Consider the following 17,310-nt stretch of genomic DNA (forward strand, 5'->3'; position numbering starts at 1 on the left):
TAAGTGGTGGATTTATTGGTTTGGTGGAGTTTTCTCTGCTGCTGAACATTTCTTGCTGGGTGGTGAGTGACAAAAGCTTCAACCATTGTTGTCATTATAATACTTCAGTAGAAGAAAAGATGTTATAGAAACAAGAGTTAACATCGCTAGAGACAGCTGCTGGCAAGTAAGGGAATGAAGTTTGATGCTGAACTCGCAGCATTTCTAGACTGGTGAATAAACAGCTGTTAATGCTAACGCTAGCTATGTAGCAATTGCAAAACTTACAAATCGCTCCTTTTTTAAAGTGGCAATAATTAAATATCTTAATTTAAGAAGTAACAATTTTAAAGTTACGTCAAAAATGCCTATGTGTTGTGCAGCAGGGATATCTACTGCTAACCAGCCAGTCCCGTCTGGTAATTCCACTTTCTACTTCAAGAGGCAATAATGAGTGTCTGTAGTTCCAGTCTGCCCTCAGTCTAACATGAGAGGATGAAGATGTTGTAACTGTGAGTAGCCATAAACCTCTGTTGCAGTGACATTCCACCGCTCTTACCTCAAGCTCAGATATTGATGCTTCTGCTCCAGCTGCTCTCCCTCATGTTTCTCTACCTCTCAGGACTCGTCCTCTACTCCCACCACCACTACATCCTCACTGTCTCTCTGACTGGGCAGACTAGGTGGGAAGTCTTCATTGTAAGTCTAAGAATAAGATGGCAATGGAGGCTACGCCCATCTTTATGTACAATCTATGGTTATTTCCCAATCCATGCAGGTTTATCGACATGTCCACAGCTGCCCTCTGCTGAGGTTAGATTTATTCAAGCTAACATTACCTCAACATGAGGGTTGAAAATTGTTTGTGAGTGCAGAGACACACAGCATGCCCTTATGCGCACCCTGAATGACAGGAACACAGAGAGGGGCCTCTAAAAACGTTATAAATTTTTACCTGATTCAGCAGCTTACTGGGATTTGCCCCATTATGACCGATGGCCAGTCCAACTATGGCAAACTTTCTGGTGATATGCTGCCCCCTATTTGTTTGGAGTATAAATTTGGCAGATGGCCAATTCATAAACATTGGCTCCTTTCCATTTTAAAGGTCTATACATATATTGTACCAATTTTACTTGAAATCTTTCATTTACCCTTGGTCTAGAGCCTCTCTCCATCCAGTCGGATAAATAGAAACCCCCCCCCCCCCCCCCCCCTTCTAGCCAGAGGAGCAGGATGTGAAATTACAATTCTCTTCCTTGTCCCTCTCTGTCCACTCTATTCCATTCTGCCCAATGGAAATTTAAGCACATGGCAGACCACAACTAACCAGTCTATATATCACTTCTGAGTGGGAGAATGCTTTCTTTAATGATCAGCCGCAGAATTCAAGTGGTAGCATTTGAATTGGTTTATCGTGGCAGGCTGACATTCACACTCACTCTCTCTCTCACACACACACACACACACACACACACACACACACACACACACACACACACACACACACACACACACACACACACACACACGCTTTGGGACAGCGAGAGAGGAGCTTTCTATTACATCAATTGAAACAGGGATATTAATCAAACCATTTGGTGCAAATGAAAAACAGCTTCTCATTCTTTATGTTGTTGTCTTTGGCTTTCATTTCTCCATCTCTTTTACTTTCTTGCATTGGTCACCCCTTGATCTCATCCTTATTTCAATTTGAGTCAATTAAATGTCTCCTGTGGAGTTTTCATTGTAAACAAACAAGTTTGGTTTACATTCAGCATGCATTTGCAATCTTCAGAAATATTTATCATGACACCCGGGTGCATGTGCATCCTTGAGCACATGCTGTTATAAATTACTTCAGAAACACATAGAAAAAAAGCCAGACTTGAATACTTTCATATATTGTTTGCTTGTTTTGCATGAAAAACCTTCAGCATAAATTCCACCTGGATCTCTGGAAATCATCAGCACCACAGGTAACTGGAAAATTCAACAAACAAGAAGTGGATAAAAGCTTCGGGTTGTTGGGAAGAGTCTGTTTCTCAGATAGAAGAAACCATAATCCCATTCTTAGTCTGTCACTTACATGGCTAGTCCCCCTTACCCAGGGGAACACTTCATCACATTCTTGCAGGGGTAAGCTGCTGGACAGAAGAGACCTGCGTTAGGCCTGCTGGTCAGAATGAATGGCATGACAGTTTACAAAGCAGCCTTGCAGGCAGCAAGCAGCGATGCAGAGCCATTTGTAGCCAGGCCGTCACCGAGGCGTGACGCTCATGATGATGCATTGCAGCCTGCGAGGCAGAGGATGTTGTCGCTCAATGACACTAATCCATCCACTTCCACAGAATTCACATTAAATAAAAAAAGAACTAAGGCTTTTATTTCCCCCCTCTCTAATTTAATTAATCTCCAGCAGTGGAGTACTACAAAATGTATACTCAACATTCAAAAATGAAGTGCTTAATTGCACATGCACAGGTCAAAATGCTGATTCTCATGTTAACATTACATGCAAGTTGCAGTTTAAGTAGAAACACTTGAAGGACTTGGAGTGTCAATTGAAGAGCAGAGCTGAAAGCAGCTAAGGATGAATGGTGGATGAATTGGTTGAACACAGGACTTTTACCCAGGAAACTGGGGTTCATGTCCAGCAAAACTCCATAGTTAGGTTGATTTTCTGCCCGAAAGCCTTAAAGGGGACATATTATGCTCCTTTTCAACAAGTTTGAATAAGTCTCAGAGGTCCCCAAAGCATGTATTTGAAGCTTTTTGCTAAAAAATCCACTCCAATCCTATATTTCAGCAGGCCTGTAAACCCCTCTTTTTGAGCCCTGTTCAGAACAGGCTGTTTCTGTGTCTGTAGCTTTAAATGCAATGAGCTGTGCCTGACCACGCCCCTCTCCGGAAGGGGATGCTGTTCGGGCCTCTGGCACCGTGCTCTAATGTTTACGGTGACCGTGACCGGCAACCTGGCGTCGGTAGCGATTTGGTTCAACCACACAACTTTTATCCAGAATCTGAGCCAGAGGGAGAGGCTGCTGAAGAAGTTCAAACTCTACAACTGCAGCAGGACGTTTCTGAATGGTTGGTAACCAATTTTGTGTATTTTGACATTACATTTTGAGTTTGTTGATGAGTGCTGGCACACAGTTACTAACATGTAGCTAGGTAGCTAATGCTAACTGTTACTGTCTCGTCATTACTGGGAGCTCTTTTGGTAAATAAGCACTATTGTGAATAGTGTAATGTAGTTATCTGTCATGCCTCCTTAGATATACTTTTACAGTCTGAAAATGTTTGTTGTATCTAGACTGCTACAGGTGTTCAATGTCAGTACTAGTCAGATATTTTAATAGATGCTGACAAAGTAAATAATTTTTCTCCATGTTTTGAGCAGAGATGCTCATCATGACATCTTCCTTTATGAAGTAAATTTATTTTGTGTATTACAATGAAAGCTGTAAATCAGCATAAACATGTCTGACAGCAACAGTAATCTTTAGTCAAAGACTAAACTGTGCAGTTTTCTACACTACACTGTTGTCAAGCTCCACATTATATGCAATAAGTGACATGTTATAAATTACCTCTGTTATATGCACTTGATATGTAGCCAAGCTTACTTCTTACCCACCTTAGCTCCACTGTCTGTCAGTGTTTGAATTTCACAAGCTTTATATTTTGGTGAATGTTACCATTTTTCTCTATATCTTGGAAAGGTGCTCCTGTGGAAACTGTGCAACCATGCCCACAGAAGCTGAGAACATCTGCTGCTAGGAGATACCACAGGTAGCATTCTCACTGGACAAACTAATCAGTAATTTGTTTTGATTACATTACATTTATAATCAACCATAGAATTTACCATTTGCAATTCACTGTAGGTTACCAGACGGCTATGGGAGATCGTGGAAGATTTACCATGTATGGTAGACCGTCCTGGGTTGGAGCCGCTCTGCCTCAATGTGTTCTGCCTGCAACATGTACCGCACTGACTATGGTCCTTTACGGTTGAGAGGAATACACCAGTACGTTTTGCTTCTTTGTTAAAACATAGTTTCAATCTAAATAAAAGATGTTAGACAGTCTTGTTTTACTTCAGTGCACATAATTTTACAATGGTAATAACACACCACAAATAGAGTAACACACCCTCAAATAAATTAGTTTAGCTGCTCTTTGATTTGTAAAGTTCTTCTATCAGCAGATAGTGTGCATATAATATATGAATTCAGAGGAGTCATTTCTTTAGTAACAATCAAGCATTTATTTACATCAAATGAGGCAGTTATAATCAGTGATGATGAAAAAACTGTAGGATTCACTGGATCCATATAAAAAATTGTGAGACACAACATAGATATATGTTTGCAAGACTAAATGCCCTGTCCAGTTGTTTTAGTCAGTACAGGTATCTAGCCTATAGGAGCTCTGTGAGCTGGTGCTTCCTTGGTTGCAGAATCTGGGTCGTCATTCCAGCCTGCGTGGTCCTACGCATCCATGCCGTGTTTCCTGACGCCACAGGCCGGTATGTGGGTTTTAGACTGGCCCATGATAGAACCGGGACACAGAGCTGGATATGACCTCCTCCTTCTCAGGCCGCTCCAACTGTGCAGTGAGGTCCTCTGGGATGGGGATGGCCAAAGCAGCTTCTGTGTATGGTCCCAGGTCACAAAGACTTTTTCAAATATGAGGTCCACCACATTCCCTGTTTGATAAAACACAAAAGATTTTTTTTACATTTTTCACTTTTTTTTTTTTTTTACAAAACAATGACTGACTCTGTTTCTAAATACCTCCTGACATTTTCTTTACTGTATTTTGTTATTGATGGAACTGTCATAACATTATATGTGCAATATTTAATACAATGTGTACAAAACATTTTTTGGTTGAAAAATAAAATAATATAACACTTATAGAATGTCGCCTCAGTCTTAACTGGTGTAGCTCTGCATTCTCCCTTCATGGCCTTTGGAAATTGGACCTTGAACAGTGGTTCACCTTCTTTTGTTTGGGCTTGTGGTCGGTCAGCATTTTCATTGTAGGACATGGCAGCCAGGTGACAGATGATGACAGAAACCTTAGCCTACACACTCTCACAAGTTCTAAGTAACCACAGCTTCATTTACCTGCACATTATTCCAAGACTGATAAATGACTGTTAGGTTTATCAAAAGTAGATGCACTTCAGATGGCTACAGACCTGTACTTCTGATGTGAGGCTGAAGATCTTCAAGGATAACTGTGTGCCTACAGTGGGTCAGTCTGGCATGCAACATCCCCTGTTGCAGGAAGCTGTATAGATGGCCTGAACAGAGGAAACAGAGATTACACCAACATCTCCTCAAATGTGTAGTTATGGCAACAGCTGCAAACAGTGCAAGAATGATAACAGATGCTCTCAATTATGTGTAAACTGGGTTGTCAATAGCTTGTAAATGCTGCAAATAGCTCATTATATGTGCAAGATGCAAAAAATGTGTATTATAGACTATCCCCTTGGACATATCCCCTTAACTCTGCGCTTATCTAGATATTCCCTACAGGCACTGTATCTGTGAACATGATATAAACGTTAAAACGGCCGTTATAAGGCATGACTCTCAATAATAACTTTCACAGCACTAATAAACAAGCCCGGACACCTACGCTAATCAGTACAAAGCCTATTTTTAGTCCGAATTTTACCGGCTTGACTTTACAGACAGCTAAAACGCCTTTAAAATATAATACATTTAACAGGGTGGCTCTTATCAATGTCACACGGCGATACCAAGCAGAAGAATTACATACAATCTGTACCCCGCTATACCCGGCTGCGCGTCGACGACGCTAAACGTTAGCCACGTTAGCTGCCATGCTAACAACACACGCAACAGGCTCTCGTGAACAAACAGTAAAGCAACATAAAATGGTAAAACTTACAGCTCCGAAGTTCAAAGTTGGGTCACAGACAGTCGGTACTGATCCAAGCTTTATCTTGAGACTTGTAGGAAATCCTGCGTTGTCCTGGCCCAGGTTGAGAAAGCAGTCCGAGGTGAAATGGTTAGCACACACGTACAACACTTTCGGAGTTGGAGCGGGAACATTTCCATCTAAATAAAATTAATCCACTGGGTCTTCAGATCCTCGGGCGTAGGGATTAAAAAAAGACTCCTGTGTTGGTTTGTGCAGCCAACAACAAAGCAACTACTGTGTTTCGCTGTACCTTCGACATTGTTCTACCGAAAGCCGGTGTTCGCGAGGGAAGTAACGATACCGTCTGTAACACGGACTCAGAGGGCGGAACACACACCTAGCTCGGGGAGCGTCACCCACCCGGGGGGAGGGGCATCGCCCTTCTTGACGTCACCAGGGGCGAATCTCCAATCCGCTCGTTTGAGCACACATTTCTTGAAAGGTGGAGAAAGCAAAAGAACGAGAGTATGGACTTTTCTCATGTTTGGGGGGTCCGTAGACACGCCAGGGACACATACTACCGATAGAAAACCATGGAAAAGTGCATTTTGCATAATAGGTCCCCTTTAAAGGCAAACTTCTCCCATGACCCCCGTAGTCAGTTGTGGAGCCTCTGCAGCCGTTGAAATGTGAGGGTGATCCAGGATGTGGCAGGATTCAAGTCTGGCTTCTGCTTTTCCCTGATATTAAGCCTGAATATATTCCATTTCTCCTCAACCACGTAAACAAGGCAAACTGTTTAAATTATTATCATTGGTTATAGAAATCCAAGACAACATCAAATAGCATTAAAGAATTGCAGAACAGAGCGTCAATAGTTTCATTAATATCAATACTGTGCATTTATCACTAAGTATGATTTTAGTTTTCATTTAGTTTTTGTGGTATAAAATCATTACAGTGTGTGTGAGACTGCGCTGTCAGTCACACAGAGCGCACTGGCGACTTTTCCAGCCACCTCACCCAACACCATTCATCATCAACACCTACGTATACACTGGGTTTTTGAGTTAGAGTGTTTGTGTTTTTTAAATAATCAGTGTGTGATTTCATCAGCTATGTGTATGTCTATAGCCTTTAGATCAGTTTTTCAAAGTGGGAGGCGGGCCTCACCAGGGGGGCTCCAAAGAGCTTCAGGGGAGGCTCAGTGAATATAAGGGAATTACAAGTTATTACATGAGTTATCAAAAGGAGATCACTTAAATTTGCCAATATGTGTGTGATTCTGTTGAAGAGATAGTTCAGAAAAAGAGTTGTTTTGGAGAATTTGACAGTTTTTCCCAGTGTCACAAACTAATAAATAAGACAGACGTTTTCCATGTATTTGATTTAGTCTTAAGTTGTGTAAACAGCAGTGTTGGGCTATCTTGGCTCAATTGTAACACTGCCTCCAAGAAATTGCACAAATTATACAAAAAAAGTCTGAATGAAAGTTGTTTCCATTGAAATATTTTGTTAGATGCCGCACAGTACATGACTCATCCAACTACACTTTCCTCTTCAATGCTTCAGTTCAGTGAGTAACTTGATTTAAAAATCTTATTTTATTGCAATGCACTCTCCAACCATTCTTAAATTAGGAGCTGTGTGTCCTTCACAGGTTCGATCTTGTCCAAAACATCTTCCCCTATTTAATAGCTTATCACATGACTAAAATATAACATACTGTCAGTCTTCAGTAGTTATTCAAGGTTTCCAGAAACAAATACTTTGTCATTTCAGAAGCAGTGTAGAAGTTTTGGGGTTTGATTTAGATGCAAAGACTATCCAGCACAGTGGTGGTTGTGGTGGGTAAATGGATGAGCCTGTCGTGCAGGACGCTTAAAACATCATAATTACAAGTCTGAGTCCAACTATGGCTGCATATTTTGCCATAAATTGCATTCAGGGTGATGAGGGCCAGCCCCATGCTATATTTCATGATTTCCTTTTTATTTGCTTCACTAGCTGAGTGAATGAGCCATGACTCTCCTCCTCCTTTTTTCACTGTGAAGAAAAAAAAAAAAAAAAACACAGCCTGACAGAAAACCACCTCAAAACACCCAAAGAAAAAGATGAATTCATGCAGAAAACAGAGGAAAGTGTGTTAGCAAGGAGTCAGAGAAATACGAAGAGGTACGAAGAGGGAGGTAAAGAGAGTGAAAGCCTGTGATAAAGGGAAGACAGACGGATAACCTGAGAGGAAGAGATCCAGACAGGCAGGGAGAGAGAGAGAAAGAGAGAGAGAGAGAGGGCTCTGGTCAAGCGTATGAACAGCATGTTACTGCCCAGTCACTGGAGGTAGGTAAATCAACACAGGAGGTATCCAAATCCAATCTCTGGGAATTTGCACAGCAAACTGTTTTTAGAGCCAACACAGGAGCTTAAGAGCTGGCTTTCCCACAGGCTTCCATGAGGGAGCCGTCGCTCTCATTAGCTGCAGTCGGACAGAGGAGGGAAAGCAGTCAAACAGAATGGCCGGGTCACGGGCCACAGGCCGCAGACTCAGTAACATTCCTCGCTTGTCAGCGTACAGGTTTTCAACAAATTGCCAAAATGAACAATATACATCTGCCTCATAGTATCAGAGAGAATAGACTGTACCAAAAATGTGTAAGAAAAATTTACTGGATTTGAATATGAATACAGCAGAATAGGGAGGAACACCAGAACACCACCCTGCAGCTGTCACAGATTTTGCAAACTGTATGTAAAATTGCATTTTAGACTGTTCTTTTTTTATATATATATATTTTCTCCTGTATTGTGCAAACATATGAAGAATATTTGAATCGCAATATAGAGAGACGATGCTGTAGAGAATACATATCTACAACGTAAATCCAGCCTGGCCTCAGTCAGTTGTCATATTTTCTGTTTTTCTTTGATGGTTTGAACAAACATCCCTGCTGTTTCGATCATTTTACCCTCAACTGTACCGTGACTTTTCACAGGACTGTCAGTAATTTAGTACGACTCGGATAAAATTACAAATGCTGGATTACATGCTGCATCCTTTCCTGTCCATGTAAGGCAGTCTGAATCCAACACAATGGCAAACTCCACCACTTATGATTAAAACTACTGTTTAGAGAGATAATGAACAAATGTAAATACATTGAAAGACTATTATGGTAAAGATGCCGACCACATTAGTACCAAAAATATTGGTTAATTTCATGAAATACTTATGGATTATAACTTTAAATGCATTTATGTTGTGACTAACAATGTAGGATTTCAAAATGTAATATTGCGGCTAATAATTTGCTCATTCTACCAAATACACACAATGTGAAAAGAGGAGTACAGGCTCTTATTTCTCACAGCGACCTCTGAGCAACACGGTAACACTGGATAATGGCTTATTTCCCGCAAAGTAATCAACACTTTGATTAAAAAAAGTTCCAATTTTTTTTTACAATACATTATTGCGACCGAGGTATTCAAACATTATATTACAAAGAAAATTTGATTTGATATGAAGCAGCACAATCATCATTTGAGTCTGATGTACCACACGCGTGTGCATGCACGCGCACGCACGCACACACACACGCGCGCACACACGCGCACATACACACATGCGCACACACACACACACACACACACCGAGCATGGTGAGTCTCGGTGAGTCTAAATTATAGTTTGTACACAGCCGCTTTTATGTTTGTAATATTCCATAGAATTTCATGCTTCAGTGATATTTTCAATATGACACCATGACACTTTGGTGGGGTTACTCACAGGCACAACAACTGCAGGAGCAGGAGAGCCACGGCGTGACTTGTACATCCCACAGCTGTAAGGTAACTGAAATTGACTGCTGGATGAATTGCATTTTATATTAAGCTGGACTGAGACATTTAAGGCTGTGGCGTGCAGTGACTTTTACAGAGAGGCAAGCAGAGCTGACGGAGCTGACAGTAAACGTATCAATTGTGCAGTAAAGAGGAAAAATATCTAAAAGTCACTTCTACGGTCATCATAAACATATTTACCATTAACTGACAATGACACACTCAGTGACAAGGCAGAATGCTGCATTAAGCTCTCCTGGCTCATCATCCAGACTGTGCACATAGATTGCACTGTTACATTCACAGCTGCACTGCTAATTTCTAACTCTGCTCCCCACACCAGCCACACTGCTGTCTCTCTTGCCTGGTACACACAACCTACATGCTGAGCTAAATCTGAAAGAGAGCGCTAATTGTGAAACAATATTCTGTCTCAAACTTCTCAAATTTACTGCAGATCTTGCACAGAGATGAAAAATCACAGTGTAATTTGCTTCTTAACTTGCTACTGCTGCCTCTTAACGCTTCTGTAGGTTTAAGTAATTTTCTAAAGTTTAGTTTCCACATACGTCTGTGTGTGTGTACAATGTCATAGCTGATCTCCATAGCTAGTCACCCGTAATATCCCAGGATTCACTCTTATTGTAGTTGTGACTTTGGGTGATTTTCTGGCTTTTTAGTGGCTACATGCTCAAATATGTTGCTCATTTTGTCTGCTGTTTGGTTCTGAGCAGGTAGTGCACAGTGAACAGCTGCTTGTTGAGTGGTGAGAGTGAAGCAAACCTGTAAAGCTGCCAGCGGGAAAACCAAAACAATGAGCTGAAAGAAACAACGCTCCACAGAGCTGAGAGAAGTGCAGTCGGGTGATATGTCCTTGTCACCGGAAGCGACCCCTTTCACATTAAACATGGTCAATTCATTCATTGTTAATGTTAAAATCACAGAGTAGCGCAGCTTCAAGTTCCATGTCAGACCACAAGGAGCAGAGCACATTTTCAAACTCACAAAAATCAAATCAACATGAACTAAGAGAAAATGACCGACGTTATCTCTGGAACATTAAGTACTTTTTTTTGCCTTCCCTGATATGAAACACCAAGATATCGGTATAATATCAAATGTCTTGAACACAAAAACTGTGTAGCAGCTTTAATATATCATGAGCTGACAGATAAGGGGGTTTATCAGTGGAGTCAGAGCTGACATTGTATTGGTAGCAGAGAGCAAAAGTGCCACATCCTCTAAGGACTTGAGCATTTTACCAGAGGGTGAGACATTCACTTGTTCACGGTGACTTGTTTTATGGTTTGTGGCTAAAATGGAAGTGTCAACAAAAATCCAATGTCACTGCAAATTTTGAATCTATTGAAAGTGATTTTCCCCTGTTATCTTTTATCTTCCTCCTCTCCTGGTTCTGTTGTGTAGATGTAACCTGTACTAAATGTCACTCAAGAGGCTGCGTCTCGTTTCACCCTGAGGTTTCAAGAAGCCGAGGTCTGTGTGCAACAATACAAGATAAAGAAAACTAATTTATCTTCTTTTAGCCTAGTAGTCGTCCCGAGGTCATTGTATTGATTCATGTATTAAACAGCTCTCACAGACAAATTGCTAAAACACACATGCTCTCACACATACACCTAGGTTATTCATCTCAAACGGAGGCTCGCTCTTATCCACTAAGATCAATACAAACATGTGAACATCAGCTGTAAAATACATTATTTGGCAATATAATGGGACCAACTCTGATCTCTAGTCCTCACAGTTAAGTTTCAATTAATCAGCAGTGTTCTTGGTTTACAGGTAACGTGGCCCTGATATCAATTACACTCCAGTGGAAATCAGCATATGTCACAACCACTCACAAGTTGGGCAACAAAGAACTGCTTCATCAAGGCTGTGCGAAGTGCTTTCAAATCATTACATTCACACTGAGTGTTTTGAGGAGAAGCTCGGAGGTTTCATCAACTAGAAACAAATTTTCAAGTCAATACAGCCTAAAGACTCCCTTCAGTCAAACAGCAACTGAAGCCAGACAGAAAGGTGTGTGCAAGAATCCGAAATGAGAGAAAGCAGAGAACGTCCACTTCCAACTTCCACTTTAAACAACAAAATACTTGGTTTGTAAACTATCCTCCAGAGTGACAAATGCAAGTGTTTTCTGATCTAACACCGTTATCGGCAGGATGACATCCCGTTCCTTTGTTAAGGTTAGAGAACTCCCATCATCATGGTTAAAATGCTAATCACTGTCTGAGGAATAATCATGGTTAAAGAAAAAAAAATAACATTGACTGTTGGTAGGAAACAGGGACGTTAAAGTCCAACATTTTGTTGACTTTTAAATCGTTGTCGTAGTTATAAAAGGGACCCAAATTCTCACCATGCAAATGAAAAGGTGATTTATTAAATGTAGAAGAAACAGAAACTTACAAAACAGGTGAAACTGCTGAGAACACAAAAAAACTAAGAGGCCAAAAACACTAGGAACAACTTCAAAAATCCAAACCAGAGCAAACAGGAGAACCACTGAATACAGGGCAAACTGATGAAGACAAAGGGAAGCACAGAGACTATATAGACACAAGGGAGGCAAGGGTAATTGAACACAGGTGAAACACATTAGGGCGGGGCAGACAATCAACAAGGAGGGAAACAGGACAAAGACAGGAAGTAAGATAACCACAAGACACACAAGGGAAGTAATACAAAATAAAACAGGAAATGAAACAAACATCCAAACATAAGAGTCCAAAACCTGTTCAAACATAAATAGTCAAACAAAGTCCAAAAGTGTTCAAACAGAAACTGTCCATCGCAGCAAACCATGACAATCGTCACTTTTCAGGCCAAACAATAGCATTCAAATCCAGAACAGATTCATCGTGTCAGCAAACAGGGTTCAGGTTCATCGTTTTGGTGCCATAAAACAAATAAAACTTAAAGATTACCATATTTTAAACAAAATCCCTCCACAGTCACCACTGAGGTTGTAAATGGCAACAGTGGGTTGTTGCATATACACATCCAAGGTCAGTTTTCCATAATATTCAACATATGACATACGGGTGCGGTTTATTCTGGGCTCTAGGCAAAAGCAAGGACCCATGCTTCTATGACCATGGACCTTCACCTCTCTGGTGGGGAAAGAGGGAGGTGGTGTGGTACCACCTCAACAAAGGCGGGCTCACGTCCACGTACAGCACTGGTTCTGGAACCAAACTGGAAAGGGGTTTTTCCTGCAGTTGTGGTCAGATCGTCATCGGTGTTTGTCGCGGCAGCAGCCTGAGAACCCACTGCTAACTGATTTACATAATAATGAGGCTGGTTTTGTAAAAAGTGACATTTTTACATGTAGAGATGATTGTACATTTAGGGCTTTTTAGAACAATTTATCATAAGTTGCATAAAGGGCTAAATTATCAAATCTTTTAATTACCATACACCTGGAAACTCTGCTCTATATCATAATCAGACTATTCCTCCTTTGCTTCTGACTGACAGGAATCACATTTATGGCCATTGAAGGGCTTTGCCATTTGAATGTAAACATTGGTTCTTACCAGGCATTTGCTGGTTGTTTTTCTCCAGAGGAGTAACTTGAGTTGCACAACAAAACTTAGCTCTTGACCCACTTTCATTTTTCTTTCATTTCTTTCAGCATTTTTGCAAATACACAAAGAGCAAACAACAAATTTCATGTGTGTTTCATCAGGTACTGACTGCCCTGCCATGTAATGAGACATTGACCAGACCAGAGAGATTAACAGATCAGCTCTGTGATTGCCACAGCAGTTATCAAAACTGCCGCCAGGTCCATTTATAAAGCACAATAAGGGGTGATTGTTGGCAACACAACTAGTCAGTCAGTCCGATTCTACAAATATGGACAGACATGAAAATCAATGGACGTGATTTGTGGTGTTGACATGGCAGGAATGAAAGCTGTCAACACAAGGTCTTTTTAATCTGACAGCCAGTCAACAGCCACCTGCCAGTCTGTCCGTCTCAGTTTTCTCACACACTCTGTGAGCTTGTGTTTTCAAACTGTGGGTAAGAAAGGTAAAGACGTGAACACAGATTGGAAATGTTGAAACTGAAGCAAAGATAAAATCTTACAGTCAGCGTGGATAAGATAAACAAAAAAATCTGTCTTAAAACGATCTTCTGTACACTTATGGCATCATTACATTTGCCTTTCTATTAGTCAATAATACACTTGATCCAAACAGCCGTTTTAAAAACATAAAAACATTAAAATAGTTTTTTTTCTAGTACTAAGGCATATCACTCAGCACATCCTACACTTGTCCACTATCTCATTCTGACTTTGTGCTAAAAGGTCACATCATCGATGTCATCATGATAGATAGATGCAATGTTGACTGGCTGAAGGCCTAGACCTCCGAAAGTCCACAACCATCTCCTTGGTCTTGGAGGTGTTCAGAAGGAGGCCGTTCTTGTCGCCATCGTCAGATCCCTGTACTCCTCTTCCTGCCCGTTCCTGATACGCACCACTATAGCTGTGTCATCCGAGGATGTGGCAGGATCACCATCGCAAAAACTGGTTAGCTGGTTAGCAACAGGAAAAAAATCAAGGAAAGAGAGTCAAGTCAGATAATGAATCGACATGTGAAAATGCAGCTTCTTCGTACACGTTTCCCCTGCTGTCAGTTCAGTCCTGAGTGTTCATTCGCATTCAAATAAAAAAGTGCTCTGAGAACACATCTGTATCCTCTGTATTGCATGTAACACTCTTGAGATTTTCAAGTGGGCCATGAGTTGGAAGAGGATGGAACCGCTGATCTATTCTTATATTCTACACTGAAACATCAGTGAAGTTCTTTTGTATGACAGTGTATTATTATGGTATTATGTATTGCACTTCATTTATTGACAGAGGACATGGTGAACACATTAGGTGAGGTACACTCCGTCTCAAACAAGCCTCTCATTGGCAGCTGTGCTGGTTTGGGAGCTGAGCCTAAGGCTGTTTGTTTCTCTCTCTCTCTCTCTCTCTAACCTGCAGCAGTAGCATCTCCATGCTCAGACACTTTTCATTTATCGATTCATTTATTTAAATAGTTATTTTATGTTTTGGTTCTTCCACACTCTGTGTCCACTGCTACTATTTGTATGTTTGTTGCCATTTAGATTAGAGACGGAAGTTCAGTTTATCTTCCATGTTCACAAAAATAAGAATAAGAAATGAAAGATCTTATACAATGTTAAACAGATTAAAAAAAAGACATCCCTCCATATAATCCATCACACCTAGGAGAACCAAAGCTGTAGAGTAGAAAGCAAATTGTTTAATAATATTAAAGCCTAATAAATGAATATTAAATGACAGTCAGACACTACTATCCCTAAACCTCCAACTAGAGCCTACCTTTAACTTTTCCTACTGAAGCAACACCATCTGCAGCAGGATTTCACATGTCACATGAGCCTTACTATGACCCTGTTAATTCAGTATTGATTTGGCCTTTGCACATAATTAATTTTTAATTGTTTTGTTTGTTTGTTTAATTGTTTTTGTTTTTTAATTTCTTGTTGTGCATCTTTCCCCCTGAGGAGACCCCTTGGCATTTTAAATATATATAAACTGAAACTGTCTGTCTGTCTCTGACACTTAACATTTGATGCATCATATAAACACATTAATGCAAAGCATAACTCATCATAACTCACTCAAACCGTATCCATTCGCCTCAGGTAACCTTTAGGCTATTAAATCTCTGGAGTCAGAGTCAGAGCGAGTTCGGTAACTTTTATCCAAAGTTATGATGACAGGTGGTATGAGGCATTAGTATGGTCGGTGTTTCCACATTTGGCTTTGTTCCTGACATTTCCTGGAAGTTGTTCAAGCCTTACCAGATTGTTAGGCAGACGTGAACCTGACAAGGCAAGAAGTCAAGGAAACACGCTGATACTTTCAGCTCTTGTTTTGTACAGTTATTTTCTAGGCATGCTTTTCCTTAATTATGTCCAGGTGGCTGTCATGCAGGCTGCTTCTTTTTTAATTTGTCTTCAAGTCATGATTTTTTGGTTTTACTGAATGAAACCTTCACACAACACTGTGGGCCAGAGCTACCAAGGGTTTTCTGCCAATTTTCAGACGCACAAATGCACAAATGCACAAATGCTTATACTCTGTGTTATCAAGCAGTCGCAGCAGGCTGGAGTCAGTTTGCGTGTCATATGGGCGAGTGTCTGTGGTGTGCATCTCACTCCTTGTTGCATTATGCATTTAAGGGAGGATGGCGCAAATAATAGGAAGAGACATGTTAACAGAGGATGACTATGTGTTCCACTGGATTGGAGGTCACGCTATTCGCAAGTGTCAGTTTTGCAGGGAAAATTGTCCACCTATGAAAAAGAGATGTAAACACAGCACAGATGGAAATTGCAAGAGTCAAAAGTCAGGTTGTAGTAGCTAACATAAATGTGCACTGAATAAAGGCTTATATGTACATATATATATATATATACACAGTATATCTAACTAAAACCTGATTATTAGAAACAAAAATGAAGCCATCGGGTAATTATTAATTAGCACAATATGTGATTACGCTAAGGCAAAAGAATAGTGGATGGGGTGTTATGGTTTGTGTTCATCAAACCTGAATTGAACTTGACCATAACGATGTAAAATAACTGCAGACTGAAACTAAACTTTTATTTGTTTTGTTTAAAATGTTGAAGCAAAAGTTTGGCTGCATTTATGTCAGTATTAACATCCATATCAGCACCATCTCATCTCTTTCCTCTGGTTGCACTGCTGTGTGTACCTTGTGTATATTTTGTGTCTTTGTTTTTGTGCTCTGATAGTCGCTGTTTTGTTTACAGGTAAGTGTCACATGGCGGTTCCTTGTGCATTTTCACTGGAAATGTGCTTCAATAGATCAGAACAAGCTTTGAAGGTCTCACACTTTACACTCGTCTGTTGCGTCCAGTCAACCAATCAGAAGAGAGATTCTGAGCCTCTCTTCTGATTGGCTGACTGTTTTCTGAGTGATTGAAGAAAAAAAATATGGCAGATTTCAGGTTAACACTCTGAGAAACCAAATCCTGTAGGGTCGGATGGTGGGTCCAGGTGGGCGGGGCTTTGGGCACGGCTGAGTCGGCTAAAGCATTGTTGTGACATCACAAAGTTACAGAGGTCCTGACTCATTCTAAGGCTCAGTTTCTGAATACAGTCTGTGTACACTTCTCTGCGGACTGAGGCTTTGATACTTTGACAGTATTAATATAAAACCTAAACCTGCTTTATGATGAAAGAAGACATGGAAATCTCACTTTATACAGTTTGGGACCTTTAAAAGAGCCTCAGCGTGGTTGTTTAATTCACACCAAAACTCACACCATCCTAAATAAGCTGGACACAATGGCCAAACACAGAAGAGCTGATTTTCAACTGCAACTCACAAGGCCGAGTAAACACAATCTAAAAGAACAAACGGTGACAAAGATTTTTCCATCACTCTTAACCCAGACCCATACAGAACCATCCATTCAGATGAGTCTGCTGCAGAGAGCATGATGTGATGTGGTGATTAAAGTGCCACAGAGCGAGCGC

At 40.7% G+C, this 17,310-nt stretch overlaps 2 long non-coding RNA genes across 2 annotated transcripts; one reads left to right on the forward strand and one right to left on the reverse strand.

Moving 5' to 3' along the window:
* The first annotated feature begins 2,885 nt into the window (after window positions 1-2,885).
* LOC130174293 (uncharacterized) lies at window positions 2,886-4,073 on the forward strand. Its single transcript, XR_008828569.1, has 3 exons — window positions 2,886-3,069; window positions 3,705-3,774; window positions 3,870-4,073. It is a non-coding gene; the product is annotated as an uncharacterized LOC130174293 (long non-coding RNA).
* Window positions 4,074-4,561: 488 nt separating this feature from the next.
* Window positions 4,562-6,215, reverse strand: LOC130174294 (uncharacterized). Its single transcript, XR_008828570.1, has 3 exons — window positions 5,914-6,215; window positions 5,192-5,296; window positions 4,562-4,693 (listed from the first exon to the last, which is right to left on the reverse strand). It is a non-coding gene; the product is annotated as an uncharacterized LOC130174294 (long non-coding RNA).
* Window positions 6,216-17,310: the final 11,095 nt, after the last annotated feature.

Source organism: Seriola aureovittata, chromosome 9 (genome assembly GCF_021018895.1).
Source record: "Seriola aureovittata isolate HTS-2021-v1 ecotype China chromosome 9, ASM2101889v1, whole genome shotgun sequence".
Lineage (NCBI taxonomy): Eukaryota > Metazoa > Chordata > Actinopteri > Carangiformes > Carangidae > Seriola > Seriola aureovittata.